Source organism: Pongo pygmaeus, chromosome 15 (assembly GCF_028885625.2).
Source record: "Pongo pygmaeus isolate AG05252 chromosome 15, NHGRI_mPonPyg2-v2.0_pri, whole genome shotgun sequence".
NCBI classification, from domain to species: domain Eukaryota; kingdom Metazoa; phylum Chordata; class Mammalia; order Primates; family Hominidae; genus Pongo; species Pongo pygmaeus.
The window spans coordinates 94,706,505-94,728,628 of record NC_072388.2 but is presented as its reverse complement, the minus strand read 5'-3'; the positions used below and the strand labels follow the sequence as shown (position 1 = coordinate 94,728,628).

Sequence of the window (22,124 nt, the reverse complement as noted above, 5' to 3'; positions counted from 1 at the left end):
AGAAAGAAAACAGGAGAGCCCACACATCAAACAACAATGGAACGCTTTAAAAAAAAGGGAACAAAAAAAAGCTCTTAGATATTTTTAAGGCATAAGCAGAATGAAAAATTCTTCAACCAAGAGCTGAGGAAAGTAGAATGAAAAGACAAAAAGATGGAAAATAAGAAGAAAGAGATAAGATAATTAGAGGATCAAGGCAGTCTGGCATCTGATTCCAATGTGTTCCAAAATAAATAAATAAAAGGTGCAGGTGCAACAGCACAACTCCAGAGGACGCCATTCATAGAATATGGGGTGAACAGTGCCCTAGAGTCGGACGCTGCAGAGGCCCTGATCAGAGGAAGAGAAACCAGGCAATCAATGCTACAGATATTTTTGCAAAGCCAAAGGACACACGTTTCCAAGTTGAAAGGGCCAGTGAATACCCAGCACACTGGGTAAAAGAGACTCACAGTAGAGCACATCATTGTCAATGACAATCAGAGGCTGAATGCGGTGGCTCATGCCTGTAATCTCAGCACTTCAAGAGGCTGAGGCTTGAGAATCCTCAGTAAGAAGTTGGGCTCACCTTCTGTATTAGTCAGGGTTCTCCAGAAAAACAGAAACAATAAAATAGATGGATGGATGGATGGATGGATGGATGGATGGATGGATGGATGGATAGATTGATAGGTAGAGAGATAGACACAAGACATATACAGATGGATATAGATTTATTATAAAGGATTGGCTCATGCAATCGTGGAAGCCAAGAAGTCCTATAATCTAGAAAGATTGCTTGAGGCCAGGAATTTGAGACCAGCCTGGGCAATATAGTGAGATCACATCTCTACAAAAAATTTAAAAATTAGCCAGCCATAGTTGCACATGCCTGTTGCTCCAGATACTCAGGAGGCTGAGATAGGAGGATCACTTAGGCCCAGGAATTCGAGGCTGCAGTGAGCTAGGATTGCACCACTGCACTCCAGCCAGGGCAAAAGAGTGAGACCCTGTCTTTTAGGAAAAAAATTAAAATATTAAAGAATGTTAGAGAAAAAAAATAGTTCAATAATAGTAATAGCTAACATTAATTCAGTTCATTAAATTCCAGGAACTATTTTAAGTATTTTATGTGTAACTTCTAGTGAGAAAAAACTGGTCTCATTAATAAACATGTTGGAATTTAAAATGCCATCAAATCTCAATGGCCATGCTGAGTGCTAGAAGATGAAGGGGCAATGCCTTCAAAGTTCTGAGGAGAAATATTTCCCATCCTAGAGTTTGTGAACCAAAAAGTATCTGAGACAGGTCTCAATCCATTTAGAAGTTTATTTTGCCAAGGTTAAGGACATGCCTGGAAGAAAAGGACACAGAATCACAGAAACAAGTCTATGATCTGTCCCTTTCTCCAAAGATGATAGCGAGGGCTTCAATATTTAAATGGGGGAAACAGACATGGAAAAATTCATCTCTGGAGGGGATAGAGGAAGGGTATGGTAATTCACATGTTGCAAGGGGAGAAGAGCAGCTAGGGAATAGTCAGTTACATATCTGTCTCCTGCTCAGTAAATCGGCGCTTTACATAAGATAAGGTGAACATGGAGTAGCTACCCGTGGAGATATTTAACCTTTTATCTGTAGCCATCTACTTAGGAGCAAAAGAAAAGGCAGTTTCTTGCATGACTCAGCTTTCAGCTTCTTTTTTTTTTTTTTTCCTTTTGGCGTACTGAATTGGGGTCCCGAGTTTTTATTTTCCTTTCACAAGTTCAACATCCAGTCGCATTATTAATCAAAGGTAAGGGTCAAACAAAAACATTGTCAGATAAGGAGGGGCTCAAAAAATGGGTCTCCTGTGCACCCTTTCTTAGGAAGCTACTGGAGAACAGGCTTTAGCAAAAGAAGATAATAAGAAAGAGAAAAACGCATATTAAAAGATAATTTTCAAAAACAGGTTAAATGATAACTCAATATAGATATAAAAATGAATATGTGCTGTAACAGTCCATTTGCACACTGCTATAAAGAACTACCTGAAACTGGGTAATTTATAAAGGAAAGAGGTTTAATTAACTCACAGTTCCACATGGCTGGAGAGACCTCAGGAAACTTACAATCACGGCAGAAAGCGAAGGAAAAGCGAGCACCTTTTTCACAAAGTGGCCAGAGAGAGAGAGAGAGAGAGAAGGGGGAACTGCCAACCACTTTTAAACCATCAGATCTCGTGAGAACTCATTTGCTATACGGGAACACCATGGGGAAAACCGCCCCCATGATCCAATTATCCCCTACCAGGTCCATCCCTTGACACACAGGGGGATTACGATTCAAGATGAGATTTGGTGGGGACACAGAGCTAAACAATATCATGTGCTAAAGATTATATTTAACTCCTCAGTGAAGAAACTGAAGAGGTGTGACAGCTAATTCAAAGGAGAATCTGAAGGACAGGCACATTTATTGATCAGAAATATTGAAATGGGCTGGACACAGTGGCAAATGCCTGTAATCCCAGCAAGTTGGGAGGCCAAGATGGGAGGATCACTTGAGCCCAGGAGTTTGAGACCAACCTGGGAAACATAGGGGGAGAGCCCATCTCTATAATCTTTTTTTTTTTTAATTAGCCAGATATGATGACATGTGCCTGTAGTCCTAGCTACTTGGGAGGCTGAAGTGGGAGGATCTCTTGAACCCAGGAGGTTGAGACTACAGTGAGCCATGATTGCACCACTGCACTCTGGCCTAGCACAGAGGGAGATACCCTAAAAAAAAAAGAAAAGAAGGAAGAGAAGAGCAATATTGAAATGAATGTGTAAAATGGAAGCAAACTGGGGGATTTGGGGGGAAGTGAGGAAGGGTTGTCTCTCTATAGAACATAAGCATTTGCATATCCATAGACAAGAATTATTTTTCATTGCTATTGGTTATCTGTAGCTTTCAGAATGGTAAAATAGGTCCCATAGAATTGGAATCAGATAACCTGGAAGAGTATGCCCTAGACAGAGAAAGATTCTGTTCCTTGCCTCCCACTGAAGCAGAGTGTTTTCTACAAATGCAATCCAGGTAAAGGAGAATACCTGTTAGGAAGCCTGGGAAGAGCATTCCGGGGTGGAGTTGGTACGGGCTGAGATATGCCAATCAACTTGTGAATACACAGCTAAATAAACTCAACGAAACATGATTTGCTTTTGTTTTTTTGAGACAGAGTCTCGCTCTGTCACCCAGGCTGCAGTGCAGTGGCGTGATCTTGACTCACCGCAACCTCCACCTCCTGGATTCAAGCAATTCTCCTTCCTCAGCCTCCCAAGTAGCTGGGACTACAGGTACTTGCCACCATGCCTGGCTAAGTTTTTTATATTTTCTAGTAGAGACACAGTTTCGCCATGTTGGCCAGCATGGTCTTGAACTCCTGACCTCAACACCATGCCTGGCCTAAACAAAGTATGTTTTAAAAGTCTTCTCCCAGGATGGGCATGGTGGCTCACACCTGTAATCCCAGCACTTTGAGAAGCTAAGGCAGGGGTATCGCTTGAACCCAGGAGTTCAATACCAGCCACGGCATCATACTGAGACCCCATCTCTATAAAAATAAAATAAAAATCTTCTCCCTGTAATCCCACCAATTTGGGAGGCTGAGGTGGTAGTGTGTCCGGAATTGGTGGGTTCTTGGTCTCACTGACTTCAAGAATGAAGCCGCGGACCCTTGCGGTGAGTGTTACAGCTCTTACGGTGGCGCGTCTGGAGTTTGTTCCTTCTGATGTTCGGATGTGTTCGGAGTTTCTTCCTTCTGGTGGGTTCGTAGTCTCGCTGGCTCAGGAGTGAAGCTGCAGTCCTTCATAGTGAGTGGTACAGCTCTTAAGGTGGCGCATCTGGAGTTGTTCGTTCCTCCCGGTGGGCTCGTGGTCTCGTTGGCTTCAGGAGTGAAGCTGCAGACCTTCGCAGTGAGTGTTACAGCTCATAAAAGCAGTGTAGACCCAAAAAGTGAGCAGTAGGAAGATTTATTGCAAAGAGCGAAAGAACATAGCTTCCACAGTGTGGAAGGGGACCCGAGCGGGTTGCCAATGCTGGGTCGGGCAGCCTGCTTTTATTCTCTTATCTGGCCCCACCCACATCCTGCTGATTGGTAGAGCTGAGTGGCCTGTTTTGACAGGGCGCTGATTGGTGCATTTACAATCCCTGAGCTAGACACAAAGGTTCTCCACATCCCCATCAGATTAGTTAGATACAGAGTATCCACACAAAGGTTCTCCAAGGCCCCACCAGAACAGCTAGATACAGAGTGTCGATTGGTGCACTCACAAACCCTGAGCTAGACACAGGGTGCTGATTGGTGTGTTTACAAACCTTGAGCTAGATACAGAGTGCCGATTGGTGTGTTTACAATCCCTGAGCTAGACATAAAGACTCTCCACGTCCCTACCAGACTCAGGAACCCACCTGGCTTCACCCAGTGGATCCCGCACCCGGGCTGCAGGTGGAGCTGCCCGCCAGTCCTGCGCCGTGCGCTCACACTCCTCAGCCCTTGGGCGGTCGATGGGACTGGGCGCCCTGGAGCAGGGGGCGGCGTTCGTCGGGGAGGCTTGGGCCGCACGGGAGCCCATGCAGGGGGTGGGAGGCTCAGGCCTGGCGGGCTGCAGGTCCCGAGCCCCGCCCCGCGGGGAGGCAGCTAAGGCCCGGTGAGAAATCGAGCGCAGTGCCGGTGGGCTGGCACTGCTTGGGGACCCAGTACATCCTCCGCTGCCGCTGGCCCGGGTGCTAAGTCCCTCATGGCCCGCAGCAGGCAGGGCTGGCTGGCTGCTCCCAGTGTGGGGCCCGCCAAGCCCACGCCCACCTGGAACTCCACCTGGCCCGCAAGCACCGCACGTAGCCCCGGTTTCCACTTGCGCCTCTCCCTCCACACCTCCCTGCAAGCTGAGGGAGCCGGCTCCGGCCTTGGACAGCCCAGAAAGGGGCTCCCACAGTGCAGCGGTGGGCTGAAGGGGTCCTCAAGTGCCGCCAAAGTGGGAGCCCAGGCAGAGGAGGCGCCGAGAGCGAGCGAGGGCTGTGAGGACTGCCAGCACGCCATCATCACCTCTCAGTAGGATCACTTGAGGCCAGAAGTTTGAGACCAGCCTGGGCAACACAGTAAGACCTCCATCTATACAAAAAGTTTTAAAATTAACCAGGCATGGTGGTGCATGTGTGTAGTCTCAGCTACTTGGGAGGCTGTGAAGGGAGGATCACGTGAGCCCAGGGAGGTAGAGGCTGCAGTAATCCATGATCGCACCACTGCACTCCAACCTGGATGACAGAGTGAGATCATTAACAAATGAAAAGAGCCAAGCTCTGTAAAATATTTGAAGAGATTTATTCTGAGCCAAATAGGAGTGACCGTGGCCTGTAACACAGCCCTCAGGAGATCCTGAGAACATATGCCCAAGGTGGTCGGGGTGCAGTTTGGTTTTATACATTTTAGGGAGACATGAGATGTCAATCAAATACATTTAAGAAATAGATTGGTTCTGTCCAGAAAGGTGGGACAACTTGAATTGTTGGGCGGAGGTTGGGGGCTCCCAGGTTATAGGTAGATTTAAAATTGACTGGTTGACAATTGGTTGAGTTTATCTAAAGATCTGGGATCAATAGAAAGAAAATGTCTGTGTTGTGACAGGAGGTTGTGGAAACCAAAGTTTTACCATGCAGATGAAGCCTCCGGGTAGCAGGCTTCAGAGAAAATAGATTGTAAATGCTTCTCATCAGAGAGGTATAATGAGTCCTGTCTGACCTCCACTTCCCATCATGGCCTGAACCAGTCTTTCAGGTTAGGAGTGCCCTGGCCCAGGAGGAAGTCCATTCAGATGGTTGCAAGGAGGGGAAGGCATTAGAATTTTATTTTTGGTTTACATCCTGTCTCAAAAGAAAACAAAAAAGAATAAAAGAGTTTTTGGTTTACACCCTGTCTCAAGAAAAAAAAAAAAAAAATGAAAGAAAAGAAAAATCTCAAGGACATCTAAAAGCTGATAAGACAGAAATTACCAGGCCAAAAATAAAAGGGAAGTAGAATTCAGAAACGGAAAAAAAACAGAATGGAAGCTGCTTTTTCCCTGAGAGCTTTTTCAGAACCTGAAAATCAGAACATGTTTGAGCCTCATGGAGACTGGTGGAGAAAGAAGTCAAGCCAGGCCCTGCCCAACTCTAAAGGAAAACCCAAACTTGTCAATATTTGATGAGACTATAAATCACTTGCCTCTTTTCACTCTCTGGTGCTCCAGCAGCACAGCCCCACACCAACCTTCATCTGGAGTGTCTCAAGACCTTCTGGAATCTTCTCCCACACATACCTCCTTACACAGGTCCATTCTGTGAAAATAAGCAATTCAAAATCTAAGCTGTTGGAACTTTAAAATATTTTGAGCCTTAAGAGAATTTGATCATGGGACCTGAGTCATGTAAACAGGCAGCTGCAATCTTTGTTTCTCTGATTATAGATTAGCCTTTTTCCTTACTTACATTGTTGTGTAAAATGTCGTATATGACTGAAGGGTTCCAGGGAAGACCCCTTTCCTCTTCACTGTTGATCTTCATTATAGATTAACTCCCCCTTTCCTCTCTGACAGAGACTTCATGACCATCATATTGTCTGGGATAGAATGTTAAACACATTCTTAAATTGGAAAGGAAATGAAAACAAGCTGTAGAGAAAAGAAAACAAGATGGAGGCAGGGGAACAACCTATAATTAATTATAGGTTGTAACTCATAAACCAGCCTTGCATAGAAAATGTTAAACAAGAAAGTTAAAACAAGAGAAGTTATACAAGAAAATGTTCTACAAGGTTACTAAATTTCTTTGCTTTCTGCCTATGTAGGCAAGACTTAAACTTTTAACTTCAGAGCCCTGGCCCCATTTCCCTGGAGTCTGTGTTTCTCAGATGGCCATTCCCAGCTTTTGGCTTGAATAAACTCTTTAAAACTGGATTCTGGGCTGGGTGCAGCGGCTGACGCCTATAATCCCAGCACTTTGAGGAGCTGAGGCAGGAGAAATCACTTGAGCCCAGGAGTTCGAAACCAGCCTGGTCAATAAAGTGAGACCGATTAAAGAGAAGTAAACTTAAAAACAAACAAAAACAACTTTAAAAACCCTGGATTCTGATCCTTTCAATTACTTTATGTTGACAATTCTACTTTGGGCGCTGCCCAATCAGCCTTGTAAGGCACAGGGCTGACCACTTCAACTCCCTGCTGTGGGTTGAATCTGGAATAAAATCCAGATTCCAGAGCTACAGTGCCCTTAGATCTGGGGCTCTTCCTTTTGTACTTCTGTTTTTCCACTTTACTTAGCTGAAGCACATTCCCTACAGCAAGCTAAGAAAGGAAAAGGTCCATTCCCAAACCCTTGGCTCCCTAGACCACTGCTCTGTGTGTAGACAATGAAAACAGCCATGAGTTCACACAAAAGGGAAGGACTAACTGCCCGGGGCAGGATTCAAGGAATGCCTGTTAAGCCCCAGGGAGGAAGTGGCTGTTGATCTGGGAAGAGACTGTTGGGCAGTCAAGGGCTGAGGTGGTGGTTGACATGAAGGCATATTTTCCATGCCCTGGTGAGAAGTTGGAATCCTTGCTGTGAACGTTGGTAGTACAGTTTGCAGGGCCATGTGCTTGGCTATTGGGTCCCACCTGTTGACAGGTGCCAAGCCTGATTTTCCTTGGCCTTCCCTCCTGATTTAGCTGAACACCAGCCTTCTCAACATAACCCCGAAGTACACCTTGCTCCGTTTTTAACACAGCTGCTAGATTTCAAGGCATGATTCTCAGCACCATTACTATACTGAAGACAAAAACTCACATGGCGGCCATGCTTTTGCCCCCAGAACAGCGGCTAATGCTGGCAGTGTCCTTGCCCTAATGTGTCTGTCCCCACCTTGGCACACCACTAGGAAGAGGGGGTCAAATGGGAGCAGAAAAGCTGACTCCCATCTTCACATATAGGACTGGTGCTCCAGGCTTGTGCACCCATACCTAGCTTGTTCACCTCACCCTATCCTGGTATCCCTCTCCAGCTCTGACTCCTCCTTCTCAGCCACACCTGCTACTTCAGGGCAAGGAGTTCTCCTGCCATCTGGGCAGATCTTTGCAACTATTCAGGCCAAGCCAATTCAGACAGCCTTTCTGTTAGGGACAAGCAAGTACCTAGCCACCACCATCTTTGCTCCCAGCGTGGCTCACCTGCCTAGCTCAAACCTTCATGGAGCTGTGATCTGTACCCCAAGATACAAACAAAAGTGGGCACCATCCCACGGTCCATATCAAACTCATGACCAGCTCCCAGAGGACCCTCCTGCTGCCATGCTCATCCTCAGGCTGCAGACCTGCTTGACTCTTCACACCTGGCTACTACTGCACTCCAGGATTCTCAATATGACCCCTCCATCCACCCAGCTGCCAGGACCAGAAACCCTGGATATGCAGTAAGAATTCACTCAACAAACACTGAGCCCCAACTCTGGTCAGGCACTGGAGACAAGTCAGACATGGCTGTGCCCTGCTGCAGCTTGTAGTGTGACTGGGAGTGATGACGGTCCCTAGCCTCAGCCTGTCACCTTGCATCCGTCAGTCCCACATCAGCCCGTTTACCTCAGGCTCACATTGTCCATTGCAGGGACCGTGCAGCTCAGTGTTGGCCCTGCCTCTGGGCTTGCCCCTCCAGCTCCCCCTTCACTCTGCTTCCAGAGATACGTTGCCCATCTAATTTAATTTTACCTCTTCCCAAATAAAACTCCTCAGTAGATGCCATTTGTTTTTAGGATAAAATTAACCACCTTGTTTTGGCACCCACAGGACTGCATGACCCTCACGCCAGTTCCCCAGCTCAGACATGTTGGTCCAGATGGAGCACCTGGCAGTTCCTCGAATGGGTCGCGCCCATCACACCTCACACTGCTGCCATGCTGGCCTTGTGCCATGAATGTCCCGCCTCCTCCTGCATGCTGCCTTCATCAGATAGGCTTCGACTTGTCTCCCATATTTCAGAAAGTCTTCCCTGCCCCTCCAAACCAGGCTCCATGCCCTCTGGTTCCCCATAGCGCCCAAGCCACACTCTGCAGCCGCACATATCATACTGAATGGTAAATATTTACAGTCTGTCTTCTACACTAGACCATGAGGGCCTTGAGGACAAAGACAATAAAGCCATTCATTTTTGCATCAGAAACTAGCCCAACACTCAATATATATGTGCCTGGTGAATATTTACTATGTGAATGAATATAATGATTAAGTAACTTGTCTAGACTTCATGTTTGGCCCACTGGCACTAATAATACCTCCTTAATCTTTCTCTTCTGACACTCAACTTATGACCCCCCTGACTTGGATTCCCATTAAGGACTGAAGGTTTGTGTTTCCCCCCAATTCCTAGGTTGACACCTCGACTTCCAATGTGACTGTGTTTGGAGGTAGCACCCTCAAAGGTAGACAGCAGCAGTTTATTGATCCTGGGCCACTTTCCAGAGGCCACTCTCCTAGGACCGACCATTGAACTTTTACGGGTCCTCCTGGGACGAGTCATAGCAATTTGGATTTATCTACCCCAAAAGGTAAATGGGTCAAAACAACACATTAATTAAATTACCTCCAAGGCTAAAATTGTCTCTCTTTTTTTCTAACTTTTTATTGAGAAATAATGGTAGATTTGCATACAGTTGGAAGAAATAATATGAGAGATTCCATATATTCTTCATTCACTTTCCTCGTATGGTATGATCATAGTACAACATCACAACCAAGAAAGCCCTGGTTGATAATCCACTGTATTCAGATATGACCCACCATATTAGATATGATCCACTGTATCAGATTTCCTTTTACATGCACTCATTTGTGTGTGTGCGTGTGTACGTGCACATTTAGTTATATGCAATTTATCACATGCACAGATTCATGTAATCACCACCACAATCAAGATACAAAACAGTTCCATCAAAGGGACCCCTCAAGCCACCCTTCTATTGCCAGAGCCACCTCCTCCCCACTCGCCTGGCAAGTACTAATCTAGTCACCATTTCGATACTTCTGTTCTTTCAAGATTGCCATCAAAACGCAATCATACACTATATAACATTTTCGAATTGACATTATCCACTCAGCATAATTATCTGGAAATTCATCCAAATTGTTGTATCTGTTAATAGTTCACTCCTCATTATCAATGAATAGTATTCCATGGTATGCACATACAACAGTTTAACCATTCACCTGTGCAAGGAAATTTGAATGGCTTCCAGTCTCGATTATGAATACAGTTGCTAGGAACATTTGGGTACAGGTTTTGTGTGAACATCAGTTTTTATTTCTGGGTTTATGGTAGCTGCATGTTTACTTTTACAAGAAACTGCCAAGCTGTTTTCCTAAGTGGCTGTACCATTTTATACTCCCACCAGCTATGTGGGAGAGATCTAGTTTTTCCACATTCTTGCCAGCATTTGGTGTCTTCATTATTTTGTATTCTAGCCATTCTGATAGGTGTGTAGGGGTATCTCGTGATTTTAACTTGCACTCATTTAATGGCTGATGAGGTTGGACATGTTTTCATGTGGTTATTTACCATCTCTATATCCTCTTTGGTGAAATGTCTATTCACATTTTTTGCTCATTTTCTAAGTAGATTGGTTTTTTACTGTTGAGCTTTGAGCATTCTTTGTATATTCTAGCAACTAGGAATATGGGCTCTATCTGGAAGGAATTCTGATGGACATAGTTACTTAACTATTACATCACTTTATATACAGAGTTTGACAACCAAATTTTCAAAGTCAGGAATCTAGGGAAGAAGAAAACAATGAGTAAGAGAAGTCCTCAGTGTGGAAATTTTGAGAATAGCTTACAATGTCTCAGTATCTCAGACTGCTGGCTTCTGAGGAGCCCCACTAAGACTCTGCTGTCCCCGTGTGGGCCTGGCTGGGGCAGGCAGCCTGATTCTTATCCATCAGGTACCAACAGCCTCAGTGACACAGGACAGACGTCCCTGACACCATTGCCAATCAAAGCCCATTACCAGCCCTGCTGTCCCACCCGCCATCACTGTCTTTCTTGTGCAGGCAGCTGGCGTGAGAGACCCAGAACAATTTATGAGCCACAGCCTCAGGGCTTGGTTTGGCCAACAGAATCAGAAATCCAGCTTGAAGGCTGCTGCTATATTTCACCCTTCCACTTCCCTTTGAACACGTTTCAGAGCTATTGATCTTAAAAGCAGAAGATTAGTCACTTCAAAATGAGGCTCAGAGAGTGTGCTACAGAGGAGAGCTGTTCTGAGGATTACAGGCAGCTGCCCCTCCTCCTTCTACCCCTCCACTGCAGCATCCTCATCTAGGCCCCTGGGGCAGGTCTCCCAACTGGAAACTCCTCAACAGTGAGGGCAGGACAATTAAAAGAGGCCAAACATGTAAAATGCCACAGTAGATGATCAATAAATGTTGGACAAGAATCTAAGCATGCTGGCATGGGCAGCAACAGGGAGCTACCACGCCTGAAAGCCTGTCTCCCAGAGGCCTCCTGGTCAATGTTTCGCAATCCAGAGTCAACCTTCAACCTTGCATTCATAGAAACTGAATTTTCTAATTCTCAGTAGATGTCCACTAACCTAGCCCACAGGAGTAAAGTAAGAAGCAGAAGGCCAGTTTATTAATTTATTAAAACAATGCAAGGTGTAACTCTTTAGGGACCACAGCAGCCCAAGTCTATGTGAGACTGTCTTCTCCACTGTCAGCAGATTGGCAGGGAGCCTGGCATGGCTTAACGAACAAGAGGCAAAGCCTGAGAAGCCAGTTTGGACCCAGGCATCAAACACAGCAGCCCAGGCTCTTAACTGCTATGCTATGCTCCCTCCAGCAGGTTCCATCCGAAACTAACTTGGGGCCTGTCCACCCACAGCCGCCTGTGCCTGTTTCTTGTTTTCCCAGGGAGGCCATTCGCCCAATCTCAGATGGATCTCAAAACTTCACCCAAATTAGGGGCTTCACCAAAATCGCCCCCAGGAGGGGTAAATCCGTCTCCCCAGTACTTCAGGCTCTCTTGTCAGAGGCTTGGTCTGAGCTGGCTACTCTCAGCCTACAGAAGAAACAAGCATCCCAGCTGGGCGCGGTGGCTCACGCCTGTAATCCCAGCACTTTGGGAGGCTGAGGCGGGCTGATCATGAGGTCAGGAGATCGAGACCATACTGGCTGACATGGTGAAACCCCTTCTCTACTAAAAATACAAAAAATTAGCCAGGCGTGGTGGCGGGTGCCTGTGGTCCCACCTACTTGGGAGGCTGAGGCAGAAGAATGGCGTGAACCCGGGAGGTAGAGGTTGCAGTGAGCTGAGATCGCGCCACTGCACCCCAGCCTGGGCGACAGAGCGAGGAGACTCTGTCTCAAAACAAAAACAAAAACAAAACAAAACAAAAACGAGCATCCCCAGGTATGCTGGATCTGTTTAGCTCTTCTGTTTGCAAGCAACAAATATTAAATAGCTCAACCCAAATGGCCATAAGCAAAAATGAAAATATGTTCATATAACGGGAAAGTCTAGGGGGAGGGGGAGGGGAAGGCCCCGCTGGATTCAGGGCTCAACCTGTGAGGCCAGAACTGGGAAGGTGGCTGCCTCAGTGACACCATCTTTTGTTCACAACCAGAAGATTGGAGAGGGGACAATCGGCTTCCTCAATGACCAAAACAAGTCTAGGATTGGGGTTTTTTGGCTCTGCAGCCAGAGCTGGTTCATGTGCTCATCCCTGAGCCAATCACTATCATCAGAGGTGGACCTGAGGCTCTGATTGGCCAGGCCTGAGTTGCATGGTCACCCTCGCTAGAAGCAAATTGTGATGACTTTCAAAGGAAATCGGGGCTAGCCATGACTAGCCATGGCTGAGTGGATGCTGATTAGCTCCAAACCACAAATGTTCACCCCCCCATGCTCTGTGCTCACCTCTGCACTTGAACTCACCCCAATGCCCACACCTGGAACGACCTCGTGTTCATCCCACCACTACTCCATCCTACACTCCTGTTCACTAAAAAACCCAGAGCCTGCCTCCACCAACTAGCTTTCCCTCATTATCTCAGCCCACACATACCCTTCCTCGGCACTCTGAAGCCACTTACTATCCACAAAGCTCACAGGGCCCCTAGCACGGCTGCCTGGTCAAGCTGTTTGTCTTTTGGGGTGCATGTGTTCTCTCCAATACAGTTCTCTGGGGCTAAGGTATATAAATTTTTTCTTTAAAGAATTGGATTGTAAATATTTTAGGCTTTGTGGGCCATACAGTCTCTGTAGCAACCACTCAACTCTGCCATTAGAGCACAAAAGTAACCATAGACATGTAAATGAATGAGGATGGCTGTGTTCCAATAAAACTTTATTTGCAAAAACAGGTGGTGGGCTGGGTTTAGCCCAAGTACTGTGGTTTGTCAACCCTTGCTCTAGGGCTTTAAGGACTGGACCTTGCCTTCTTGATTTTTGCATGTCCCATTCAAGCCAGCACAGCACTTCACACACAGGGACCGACAGTAATCAAAGCTGACTGGACAACATTGAATTATATTATTTTAGTTTCCTTCTTTTAAAAGAAACAGTAGAAAGCTCTGAAGGCTATAGCCAAATAGGAATGAGTGTGTGTTCCTGGTTCACACCAAGAATGAGATGCAGGATACGCTGGGAATTTCTCTGTCCAGACTCTTCCAGAAGTCAGAAACAACCAGAGCAGCTTGTAAAAGATACTCCTCCCTGGGGCACACCAATCATAAATAAATATAAAAGCATGTATGTCAGTGGGTGTTTTTAGTGTGTGTGTGTGTGTGTGTGTGTGTACATGTGTCTGCATGTATGTGTGAATGCATGTGTGTAGCATCAGCACACCACCAACAGGCATCCACGTTGCTGGCGTCCACGATGCCAGCCCCATCATCCTGCTGAATCCACTTCCTCCTCACAGACCCTGCCAAGACTGTCCCTTAGCGTACATCTCTGTGACTATCTCTGGGAATAGAGATGGTTCAAGCCTGGGCCATTCTGTGATTCCACGCTATGCATTTTGGGACCCCTGTGTTCTGTCTGGAGGGCCATGAGCTAGAAAGTCATGTGGAGGGCCATGAGCTAGAGGAAAAGTGAGTGTTTTTAATGGGAGTATTGCTCCCTCTTGGTCTTAAAGAGCCAATTGTGTCTTTGAGCTGAAAGCCGTGGGAAGGAGCACAGGAAAGAGAATGAATGGACTTGGGTTCTGAAAACCATCTTTGCTGCTGCTGGGAGGGGTTGATGGGCCTTCTTGGGGTTCCCCACTTCTATTGAGCTCCAGATGTCCTCCCTTTTATGCCTCCTGCTTTCCTGCCTCACTGGGCTTTGTGATAGCATCTGGGCTCTACCATGTTATTTACCGTGGGATCCTGAACAAAGTGTGTTGTCTCACTGAGTCTCAACCACTCATCTGCACATTAGGAATAAAATCTATTTCTTAGGACAGTTGTGAGGATGGAAGATGATGCATGTGAAGTTCCTGAGACACAATTTACTCTCAGAAATGGCAGCCAGCATTAATATTAATAATTCTACTTATTAGCAATTACCTAAAATGCTTCATGATCTTCAGCTGTGTTCATGTGGCCTCATTCTCCTAGAGGGCCCTCCAATCCATCCCCACTCCATGGTGCCCACTTCCTCACAAAGGGACAAAAGCATTTCCCCAGCCATTCTTCATAAATACCACTAACTCTTTCATACAACCTTCATGAGTCTTCTGACTCAAACCATAGTGGAGGCCTTGTCTCGTTCTGAGAAGCCATATGGCAAGGTGGAAAAAGAACCCAGGAATGGTTGTTCAACCTGGGCATGAGTCAGGGCTCTCCAGAGAACAGAAATGTTGGGATATACATGAGGAGATTCATTATGGGAATTGGCTCTTGAGACTATAGAGGCTGAGAAGCCCCATGACCTGTTTTCTGCAAGCTGGAGAACCAGGAATGTTAGTGGTGTAGTTTTGTCCAAGTCTAAAGGCCTAACAATTGAGATAGGGTTGGGGGACAGCTGCTATAAGTTACTGGGTTCAAACACCCCAGAACTAAGCTCTCTAATGTCCAAGGGCAGAAGGAGATGGATGTCCCAGTCAGAGAAAGGAGAGAGAATTCACCTTTCCTCTGTGTTTTTGTTCAATCTGGGCTCTCAGTGGATTGGATGATGCCCACTTACTTGGTGAGAACAGGTCTTCTTTACTCAGTCTACCCACGCAAATGCTAATCTCTTCCAGAAACACTCTTACAGACACACCCAGAAATAGTGCTTTACCAGCTATCTGGGCATCACTTTGCACAGTCAAGTTGACACATACAATGAAGCGTTACAACCTGAGTTCAAATTCTTGCCCTGTTCCTTGCTACCTGGATACCTAGGACAACCCTCAACCTCTCTGAGCCTCAGTTCTGCAAAAATGCAGTTGACTCTTGACTCTATGGGGTCACTGTGAGGAATTGTTAAGGTGACAGTGCACGGTACGTTGGAGGAGCTCCAAAAATAAAGGCTCATGTTCAATAAATGCTGACAACCCACAAAGACATTTCTTACACCTGCAATATGTACTTGATTTCCACAAATAATACAACATTTTTCTTAGTCTACGTTTTTTCCTAAGGAACCACCCAATGGCACAGAAAATGAATTCCCACTTCCACCTTCCTGGTGGCTTGGACAACTCTCTGTCCTTCAGCGTCCTTGCTACATTCTCCCTCTCCCATTTGTGCTGTCATCAGCTCCATCAGAGCAGGAGAAAGAGGCAGGAATTAGGTCTTTATCATGATTGCTTAGACTGTTCTGCTAGTGTTCATTGAAAGGCCTTTTTTTAGTTCAAAATGCAAAAACTAACAGCAAGGTCTTCCTTACCTAAATTCAAGTAGACATTTTAATTAAAAAAAAATAAAATAAAGACTCAGAAGCCATAAGGGAAACAAGAAAATGTTCTTGCTCCCCCTCATCCTCCCTTGACTCAGCGGGAAGAAACTGGTCACAAGGCTTCCCCCGGCAAGCAGAGGCCGCACAGAGAAGGGTGTGCATCACCAGCGGCCTGTGGATGCCCAGGAAGTGGGTCTTACCTGGTCAGGGGAAGAACAATGTTTCTATCCACTGGTCATTGCATTCAGTGATCCAAAAGTGTTTACTGGGCACCTACTGTGTACAAGGCATCATGCTACATGCTGGTGTGACCCTAGGGGAAGAAAGAAGTCAACACTGTTCTGGAGTTTCTCAAAACCCTAGGGAGCCAGCCCTAGGCCTTCTCTTCTGTGGGGCTCCCTGTCTCAAGAGGGGCCTGACAGGGACCCACAAGTTCTTTTAAATGATGCTTCCCCAACACTATGATGCTTTTATATTTTAAACACCATGTTGATCTTAAATCCAAACTGCTGCCTTATCCTAAAGTCCTTGGGGATCTAGGCCCCCAAAATTAATTGTTATCCAGGTCAGGAGGTATCTGTTCATCTTCTTTTCCATCAGGGCAAAATGTCTGATCCTGACTGGCCCTTAACTAAGAGCTGGAGAACACAGCAGCTTCACTGCACTCCTAAAGAGGAAAACAAAAGAGAACAAAGCTCAAAAGGGCATGGAGAGGGGGTCTCGGGTGGGAGGGACCCTAAGCTCAGTGAGTACAGCACAGATCCATGTCGGAGGGCTAAGCAAGTTGTTCTGTAGAGTTGTGGGGTCTATTTACCTGCTAATTAGTACCAGGAACTTCATCCGTCCGCAAAGGCATCTCTTACACCCACAAGATGAATTTTGTATTTCACAAATAATGTAGTTTCTCTTAAATCAGCACTTTTCTTCTCTAAGAATCCTCCCAGCTGCACAGAAAAATTAAAAATATTCCCAGAGAATGGGGTTTATAAAAACACTTCAAAATCTCAAGAAATGGATATAGCTATAGAAAAAGGTCTCAGAAACTGCCACCACCACTGCAGACAAGGTGACTCAAGGTTGGTGTGGACGGTGGCCTCATCAGATGCGGATACGGTCCTGCCTTGCAAGGCTGTGGTTAGGGCATCACAGAGATAACCACTGGCCAGAATGGGCAGCTGCCCCCAGACTCCCCCTCCCCATGTCCCTCCTTTCCTTGGCCTTGGCTGACAGCACAGCAGCCTAAAGTGGCCTGAATATTGGGGTTTTGAAAGGCTCCAGAAATGCTCCCAGGAGAGTGAGCCCCGCAGAAGCCCAGACAACAGGTTTACAAGGCTTTAGATGTCTTCTGTGCTTTACTGCACCCCAACTCTCCGCTCTCGAGGCCACCACCCCACGCTGACTCTTCCTTCACTTTTGACCCTCAGTTCAGTTCCTCAGCAGTTACTAGATTGTGCCGTTCAGGAGGAAGAATTGTTTGAGTCACAGCCCTCCTCCTGTCCCCAGCTCTCCTACATCTGCTTTTAAGCCAGGAAGTCTGGCATCTCTATTCCCAATGAGCCTCTTGCCCCTGGAAGGAGAGTTCAGCTATGTGATCTTGGATAAGTCACCTACCCTCTCTGTGATCTTGAATGCCATGATGGGGTGCTTGGGCTTGCTCTGAAGGACATCAGAATCGACAGAAAAATTATAAGCAAGTCATTTGCATTATATTGATTTGCATTTTTAAAAAGTTCCTTCTGATGGCTTTTTGAGGGCAAAAACCACATAAATGGAAAGAAGTCTTGCATTGGAGTCAGACAGACACATCATGGTGCTGCCCTACTTAGTGAGGTGACCCTGGGGAAGTCCTTTAGTGTGGCCACCTTGTGGGGGTCTTGTTAAAATGCAGATCTGATTCTGCAGGGAGGAGGGAGGCCTGAGAGTCTGCATTCCTCCCAAGTCCTAGGGTGATACTTCTACAACAAGTCCCAATTCCCTGGGCATCTGCAGGCCACCAGTGACACCCACGTTTCCCTGCACACAGAGCCTCAGTTTCCTCATCTGTAAAATGGCATCAAGAAAACCCCAGGTGTATGGGCTGCGTGGGGTGTGAGTGAGATCTCACGCGTGGCTAGGCTTGTGCTGAGGCCCCCCTGCCCCCAGCTCTCTTTCTCCCCATTACTGCCATGCCCCAGGATGATTAGTGTCTGTTCTAGGTTCAGCACTGACTCCTTCATTTCCGCTCCTCCCTCCTTTTATAGTTGGTGTACTCTGGAACTTTGCTTGGCACTGGACTTGCCTTTCAAATGCCCTAGAAGTCTTCTTTTGGCTCTTCTCTCTTCTCAAATTCAAAATCCACAATGCTTGCCCGAGGTTTCTACAGTCCCAGTGCCATTAGAAGATTAGAATTTTGCAACACCTGCCTCTGCTGCTCCCAAGGTCCCACTTTTCATGCCAAGCAAGGCACAAGACACATTGGCCACATTCTCCTTCCAAGTGAGGGAGCAACCTGTGAGGATGGCCTTTCTAATAATAAGGGCTTAGGTTTGCAGCTTACCTGGTTCACTTCCCAGGCCCTGCAGAGTGCTGGGGTTGGGGAGGGCTTGCAGAAACCCAATGAGGAAGGGTGGGAAGCTCTGTGTGTAGGCCACTGGCCCAGAAGTTTCAGGTCCTGGGAGCTCATCCCGGCTCTGCCTCTCACTCCCTCCATGACTCTGGGCAGGTCATGACCCACTCAGGCCTCAGTTTATCCATCTCTAAAAAAGACATGGAATTAAGTGTCCTCTAGGAACCCTTGCAGCCCCCCATCCTCTTGTGGTTTCCAGTCTGTAAGTGAGAAGACTCAGGGTTTCTGACTATGGGCCAGGGCTCTTTCTACCCATGATATACATGGTAGTCATACTTTATAGCCATGATACATGATACATACATCATATACACCCAAGATCAACATGGAGTGACTCCCTTCCATTTTGAAAATGAGCCACTCCACCCTACACTTCTCTCCCACCGTGGCCCCATTTCTTTGTTCTTTTTATTGCAAAACTCCTTGATAGAGTTCTTGGAGAGGTTTTTAATTATGTCTGCCAATTCTCTCACACTGCTCCCAGGGAGAGATGGGGTCCATAAGTCCCACTTGAAATGGGGTAGGCTTTTGAGAGTATTTTGGCCAACAAGGTAGGGCAAAAGGCCACACACACAGCTCTTCCTTGCTCACAGCAATTCTCCTTCTTACGCAGTTTCAATACCCTGAGGCCGCCATGCTGCAAGGAAGCCCAAATGAACCCCCATCCAGCAACCTCATGGAGAGTCCCTGAAACTTCATGAAAAGCGAGAGAGAGATCTGCCTGATCAGCACCCAGCAAGCTCCAGCTCCAGCCACTGACGGCCTGCATGACACTGCCTAGCAGGTCCCAAGTCAGAACTGCCCAGCCAAGCCCTTATTCTCAGAAACCATGACAGATAATAAAATGATTGCCATTGCTCTGTGCCACTAAGATGTGAGTGACAAGACAGCACTCAACACTGAAACAGTCGTCTATTTGTGCCCCTGCAAATCCCTTCAGCACCCCACTGCTCCTCCCAAACTGCTTTCATGACTCATGACCATCACTGTGCCAAATCCAACAGTTTTCACCCTTCATCCTACTCAACCTGTCAGCACCATTTGACCTGAAGTCATATCCTATTATGTCGTGCTCTGCTCAAAACTCCCCAGTGGCTTCCCATCTAACTTAGACTAAAAGCCAAAGTCAAGACAATGGCCAACGGAGCCCTACCTGATCTGCTGCCCATCCCCCTTACCCTTCTCACTCAATTCCCATTACTCCACCTTCTGCTCCCTCTGCTCTGTCCACTGTGGCATCCTGGCAATGCCTCAAACATGTTTCCACCTCAGGGTCTTTGCACTTGCTACTCCTTTGGCCTGGAACTCCTAGATAATTGCACAGCTCTTGCCCTCACCTCCCTCAAGTGCCACTCCTCTAAAAAGCTTTCCCTAATGGCCCTTATTATTTTTAAAAATATTTATTATTATTATTATTATTTTTGAGACAGTTTTGCTCTGTCACCCAGGCTGGAATGCAGTGGTGCAATCTCGGCTCACTGCAACCTCCACCTCCCGGGTTCAAGGGATTCTCCCTCCTCAGTCTCCCAAGTAGCTGGGATTACAGGCACCAGCCACCAAGCCTAGCTAATTTACATATTTTTAGTAGGCACGAGGTTTCACCGTGTTAGTCAGGATGGTCTCGATCTCCTGACCTCCTGATCCACCCACCTCGGCCTCCCAAAGTGCTGGGATTACAGGCATGAGCCACTGCGTCCAGCCCCTTATTTAAAATAGACACCCACCTGCTGGGCACGGTGGCTCACACCTGTAATCCCAGCTTTTTGGGAGGCCGAGGCGGACGGATCATGAGGTCAGGAGATCAAGACCATCCTGGCTAACACAGTGAAACCCCGTCTCTACTAAAAATACAAAAAATTAGCCGGGCGTGGTGGCGGGCACCTGTAGTCCCAGCTACTAGGGAAGCTAAGGCAGAAGAATGGCGTGAACCCGGGAGGCAGAGCTTGCAGTGAGCCGGGATCGCACCACTGCACTCCAGCCTGGGCAACAGAGTGAGACTCCATCTCCAGACACCCACTAACACCCCTCACACACACAGACCACCACTACTGGACCCCTTCTTGGCCCTGTTTATTTTCCTATAACACGCCTCATGCTCTGGCATACCTTACATTCATTTGTTCTGTCTCTCTCCACTCAATTTTAAGTTCCACGAAGGTAGGAATTTTAGGCTGTTTCATTCACTGCTGTTTTCCCAGCATCTAAACAGTGTCTGGCACATAGAAGGTACTCAATAAGTGTTTGAATGAATGAAATGAATGAATGAATGACATGATATGATTATGGTACTCAATAAGTGTTTGAATGAATGAATGAATGACATGATATGATTATGGCTCCCAATTGCTGCCATCAGAGTAATACCAGACACAAATCATTACCCACACCCTTCAATAGCTCCCCATCACCTTGAGGATAAACCCAATCTCCTTAACCCTACCTTTAAGGCCCTTTATGACCTGGCTCCTGCAGACTTCTGTAGCCCCCACTTCTCACTGCTTCCTGCTTTGCACTTCACACTCCAGCAACACCTAACTGCTTGAGTTTTTCTACATGTCCCCATGATATGTCCCATGTTCTTGCCTTTGCTCTACTGTCCCCTCTCACCTGGAATGCTCTCCCTGCCTTCTCCTTCCTGAAACATTACCTCTGTTTCTTCAGTGTGCAGCTCAAATATCCCTTCCACAAGGAACCTTCCTTGCCTTCCCTAGGCTGATTAGCTTCTTCTTCATGCTCCTAAAGCAGCATGGGTTGATCTCCATCACTGTAGCTACCACTTGATGGTTTACCTACCTGCTTTCCCCACTCCCCACTAGACTGCAGAGAATACCAATGACTAAAGACATGAGCATGTTAATTTAATGAAGGGCAAGGTCCAGGGACAATGCTGGAAACAATATGCTACAGGATGACCTCAGATGAAAGGGAGAGGAACGTTGAGTCAAATCTTCTTTGTCCTTCTTTTGGAGATACTTGGATGTGAACTGGATATTAGGAGATGCTATGGAATTATTGTTGATTTCCTTGGGTATATCTATAAAGTAGGGATAACAGTATGCCTGTCTCTGTAGATTGCTGTAGGCTTTAAATCCAGCATTAAGTTAGGCACGTCTTCAAGAGGTGCTGAACACAGAACAGTGCTCAGTCAGTGATACTGATGAACAAACATGATGCTTCCATCTGGTCCAGGGCTGGCCGTGTAGTAGACACTCCCAGAATGTCTTTGAATTAGAAAATGAAATGGAGGCATAAGCATGTGGGGATTTCATGTGGCACTACCCGGAGCATGTTTTGATGGTGCAAGGAAGAGAGGAGAGTGGAGCCCCTGCTCAGGATCCTGCAGGGATGGGGCTGAGCCTGAGCAGATGGTGAGGTGACAGGTCCCTGCTCCTCTTCCCTCTACCTTCAGCAGGCAATTACCTGCACGCTTCTCTCATTTCTATGACAATGACGCCCCTCCTGGGCCCAGGGAGCTGAGGAAGGGGAGCTGCTTCCCTGACAGTTCTGGAAAGACCCAGGCTGAGGCTGACAGGGGAGGAAGATTTTGCCAGTCTCTGTTGGGAGACTCAGAATCACTAACAACAATGGCCAAAAAATCCACCCACCCAGTGGCAAAATTGTGAGCATGATCATCAGGATTAACATGAACTGCT

The 22,124-nt window shown here is 46.8% G+C and overlaps 1 long non-coding RNA gene across 1 annotated transcript in view; it reads right to left on the bottom strand.

Annotated features, from left to right (window-relative positions):
- Positions 1-1,458: 1,458 nt before the first annotated feature.
- The window catches only part of LOC129013152 (uncharacterized), a 35,917-nt gene continuing 15,251 nt past the window's right edge, over positions 1,459-22,124 (bottom strand). The window contains exons 2-5 of the long non-coding RNA XR_008493780.2: positions 16,681-16,810; positions 16,067-16,179; positions 6,466-6,647; positions 1,459-6,315 (exon numbers count right to left, since the gene is read on the bottom strand). This is a non-coding gene — a long non-coding RNA (uncharacterized LOC129013152). The remainder of the gene's footprint in view (positions 6,316-6,465; positions 6,648-16,066; positions 16,180-16,680; positions 16,811-22,124) is intronic.